Here is a 4,528-nt window from a genome sequence, read left to right as displayed (position 1 = left end):
CTCTGCTCGGGGTGGAGACTGAGGGTTGCCAGGATGGCTCGGAGAGGGAGGGAGACACTACCCAACTCAGGTAACAAAGGGTGAGGGCTGCTGGAGGCCCCCTCCCAGCCCTGGGTCACTGCCTACCCAGAGCCCCCAGGCAGGAACAAAGGTGAGGACAGCTGGAGATTGGAGGGAAAGTCTTGCTCCTCAGGAGTTTGGGCTGTGACAGTGCCACCAGAATCCCTGCATGGTCTGGACAGCATTCAGGCAGGAGGACTGAGAGGGTGGGACTGCTGGTCCCAAGGGGATATCAGGCAGGGGTGGCCCTGGGAAGCAGTGGGATCTGCTCTGAAGACTGCTGTGGTCCCAGGTCCCAGCATTAGCAAAGGACCCAAGGGACACTAAATTCCCCTGCTTAAGGACAGAAAAATAGGTTTCTTGAGAGCCACAAAAAGAAAACATGTCTCATAGGTTTCTGTTTTACCTCAAGGAATGACCTTGGCCACATAGGTGGCAATCCTTCTCCCCTGTGGAGCCCTCTGATACCTGCCCCAGAAGAGTAACTTCTCCCATGCCCAGCCTCGGTAACATGAGCCATGCTGAGCTGAGCCCTGGGGCAGCATCTTTTCTGAAGTGGTAGCCCCATTTGTAAGATAAAGATTTTAGCTTGATTTTTCTTAACTAAAGGACCTTTTGGGTTATTAACTAGGAGTGAATTATCTGCTCTCCATGTTTAAGACCAAAGTAATGCAGCTCTGCTGGGTGCCCCCTCCCCCAAGCACGAGGGCGTGCACACACACACTCACACACACACACACACTCTGCAAAGGACTTTTCTTTCCAAGGAACTCCTATTGAAGATGAGCCTTCAGCAGGGGCTCTGTGTTTGATGAGGCAGATACCTCCAGTGGGGTCCTGTAGGTGGGAGGGATAGGGGAGCAGGGGAAGGGGCTCCCTAACCGTGAGACTGTGGTCTGTCTCAGTTAATGATCGCCTGGTCTGTCCCCTTGTTTTATAGATGGAGAAGCAAGAGCAGCACCCCCCCCCCCAACACACACAATTCATTCATTCCTTGAATACAACATGGCAGAAGTTGAACCTCATATTGCTTATCGTTTGAAAAAAGCAAGTTTTCTTTTTTTTCTGTCCCTCAGTCTGTAGGTCTCTCTGCGTCAAAAGTTTTGTTACGTTTTGATTGCTTTTAGTTTTTTGAGACAGCGTCTTGCAGTGTAGTCCAGGCTAGTCTGGATCTCCTGCCTAGCTGGAATGACACCCCGAGGCCCAGTTATTCGGTATTTTCAATGTTCTCAGTCACTGCTGCTCAATTTGCACTTGAAAGTGAAGCTCATAAGTCTGTTTGTGCTTCGGACTGTTTGAAAACCACGTCACCTAGAACTCGGTGCATTGGCACAGGTCGTGCGGTCCCCCTAACACTTCTCCTCCCCCCGCCCGCGCCCTTCCCGCCAGGTCATTGGCCTGTCTGGCCCTTGCGGCTGCTGCTGGCGGCCAGGGGTGCAGTGGCCCCCCGACACTGCGGCGCTCCCCCCTCCCAACACCCCGCACTCCACCACCCCCTCCCCCCGGCACCGCGGCGCCCCAGCCCAGGCTCGCCTCGCCAGGCCGGCGGAGAGGAGTCTCCCGGGACAGAGGCCGGTACTAAGGCACACACCATCTTCCTGCATCCGAGCGGCCACCAGCGGCCCCGGGGCCTTCCCGGCCCGGGACCGCAGGGCCGCCGTCCCCGCCGTGCGCGCTGCTCAGCTGCCAGCACCCTTCGCTCGGCGCCCCGCCAGCCCCGCCGTGTCCGGGCACGTTTCAGGCCCCGCCAGCCTCCGGTCACTTTCAGGTCCCCGTGGATGCGCACCAGCAGTCGGCCGCGGAGAGCCCCATCCACACACGCGCTACCTCCTACTCGTCCCTTACGGCCCCAAGCAAAAACCCCTTCACTCCTCCCAACTCCCCAACCATTGGAGTTGGGTTTCTCCCTTCACCCGCCAAAGGATTCCTGGATAAAGGAATTTACCCTGGAGGTGAGCGCCTCACCCTTACCAGCTGTTACTTAATCTGGGACTCAGCGCTCAAGGGTTATTAGTTTACATATGTAAGTGGATTACACCGTTAGGTCCTGTTAAGTGCTCAGCCCTTACCAGGCGCACTGTCAAAACACTAAAGTCACCGGACACCAAACAATATTCTTGATAGGAATGAGGATTTCAATCAATATCAAAATAATGAGCAAATCTCTTAGGGTCTGCAATCACTGATTACATTTTAAGAATAAGGCAGGTTTTCCAGGTCGGACTAGCAATGTTAGCAAGCCCCTATTTCAAAAACAAAAGGTCTGGCAGTGTAGTTTAAGTGACAGTGTTTGCCTAGCAAGTATAAGGCCCTGGGTTCAACTCCCACCACAACAAAAAAGGGCAAAAGGAAAAGGCAGGAGTGCCTCTGCCTGGCAAGTCTGCAATCACCATGGCCAGCAACATTGCATGCAGCAGGCACCTAATTGCTCTCAAGTATTCCCAGAGTGGGACACCCACTGCCCCTGTCAGGTGTTTGCTTCTATTTTTTGAAAAGATGGGCAGCAGTGTGCCAGTGAGATATCTGCTCCTTCTTGCAAGCCACAGGGCCAGAAGCCCCCAACCCAGAAGGCTCCACTCCCTGAACTGTCGTTGGTCTCCTGCAGCCCACCAACCACTGCTCTGCTTCTCCCAGCCTGTGCTGCACCGGCAGGCAGTGTGGACTTCATGCGTCACATTCTCACCCACTTTTAGAAAGCTAGATGGGGACTTGGGGTTGAGAGAGTAGTAAAACAACTTGACATTACACAGTGGCTTGATGGACTTGTGTTTCTGCAGCTGCCCCACTGGGGGTGTGATAATCCATTTGAACACTGTGATCTGCAGTTGAAAGATGTCTGAATCCCACCTCCAACCCACTCTTAGAAAGGGAAGCACCTGTGATACCTTCAAGGAAGTATTTGCAGCACAGAGCCTGGAGCTGAAGCAGAATCATCCTGCTAATAGGTGTTTGTAGCCCTAAAGAGCCCAAGTCCAGCACTGGAAACAGAACTGACCCATGTAGAAGGCAAGCATTTCTAACTGCTACAGGTCACTCACAGGAAGTGGACTACTGGAAGCAACTTCTACATGGTAGCATTCAAAAAAGGAACCAAGGTGACTATTTGGGGAACTCTCTGCCCCCTGGTGGTTGTAACTTAAAAATTTTAAAGTTTCAATGAAGTTTAAATAATCTATGGGTTTAAAGTTTGGCAAATATGACCACTGTGAAACCACCACCACAAACCAGTATGACATACCTATTATCCCCAAAGTCGACTCATGTCCCTCTGTAATCCCTTCACTCTGATCTTATGCCCTCCCATTGCCAGGCAACCACTGATCTGCTTTAACTATAGAGTAGGTTGCATTTTCCAGAATTTTATGTAAATGGACTCATATAGTAGAAGCTCTTTTTTCTGGGTTCATTCCCTCAACATAATTATTGAGGTTCATCCATGCTGTGTCAATAGCTGAGTTCTCTGCCTCCCATGGCCTAGAGGAAGTCCATGTATCCACTCACCTGATGATACATGTGTTGTTTCAAATTTTTGTCCCTTACAGATACAGCTGCTATGCACACTTATATACAAATCTCGTGAGGGCAGGCAGTAACTGATGAAATGCAGAGCATGGACACAGAAGGCCCTAATACTTCTCGGTTTTACCTCCAGTTTACCAGGTTCCCACAGTGACTATCTATCAGGCTCCTCTGGCTTCTGGTAGAGGAAAGGGGAAGCACCTATTTTGAAATGCACCAGAGCATTCAGTTCTTCACAAGGCCTGCCCTCAAGAAAAACTATTTTATCAGAGCCTATGCTACTAGGGTTCATCAGAGCCTAACTGACCCGAGGGAAGTCCCCTCAAATCATTCTGTTCCACCTATGGGGGAAAAGACAACATGCAAGAACAGATTGGTAACATAAGCAGGGAGATGGAACTTCTAAGAAAGAATCAAAAACAAATGCTGGTGATAAGAAATGCGTAACAGAAACGAATGCCTTTCATGGACTCATTACAAACTGGATATGACTGAGGAAACAATCTTGAGAATACATCAAGAGAAATTTGCAAAACTGAAAAGCCGACACACACACACCGAGACCAGGAACAGATTATGTAAGAATTATAGGACAACAAAAGGTGTAACATAAACCTGGTGGGAATATAAGAAAGGAAGACACTGAAGAAATCTGTGAAGCAGTAATGACTGAGAATTTTCCCCAAATTAATGACACCAAAATCAAAGGTTCAGGAAGCTTAGCAAGCACAGAAGAAACACCAAAGGACCAACACCTACACGTAACTGCAGAAAACCAAAATAAAGAAAAATCTTTAATGAAGCTAAAGGAAAAACAACTCACCTATCAGGGAACTTGGTAAGAATTATACCCAACTTCTCCTCAGAAACTGCTGCAGGACTCCCAAGCTGACATGCGGGACACTGAGGCAGTTTAGCAGGAAGCACACCCGCGTTCAAAGGCTGAGCC

This window comes from Castor canadensis, chromosome 12 (assembly GCF_047511655.1).
Source record: "Castor canadensis chromosome 12, mCasCan1.hap1v2, whole genome shotgun sequence".
Taxonomy (NCBI): domain Eukaryota; kingdom Metazoa; phylum Chordata; class Mammalia; order Rodentia; family Castoridae; genus Castor; species Castor canadensis.
Note: the sequence above shows the minus strand (reverse complement) of the source record.